The sequence below is a fragment of the Ipomoea triloba genome, chromosome 1, assembly GCF_003576645.1.
Source record: "Ipomoea triloba cultivar NCNSP0323 chromosome 1, ASM357664v1".
Lineage (NCBI taxonomy): Eukaryota > Viridiplantae > Streptophyta > Magnoliopsida > Solanales > Convolvulaceae > Ipomoea > Ipomoea triloba.
Genome location: NC_044916.1, coordinates 7,441,052 through 7,441,273, shown reverse-complemented (window position 1 = coordinate 7,441,273; position 222 = coordinate 7,441,052).

Below are 222 nucleotides of genomic sequence, written 5' to 3'. Positions count from 1 at the left end.
TTATATATATATATATATATATATATATATATATATATATATATATATATATATATATATTTTTTTTTTAAACCTGCAATACGTCGTACGCGCGGCCCGTTTCAGACCAAGGTCCACAATGCATTCTAGACCCTGGTCCACGGTATAACGTTAGCATACAACTACACGAAGAATAAAACATATCTTCTAGACCAATACAATACTCAATCAAAACACTCTAAC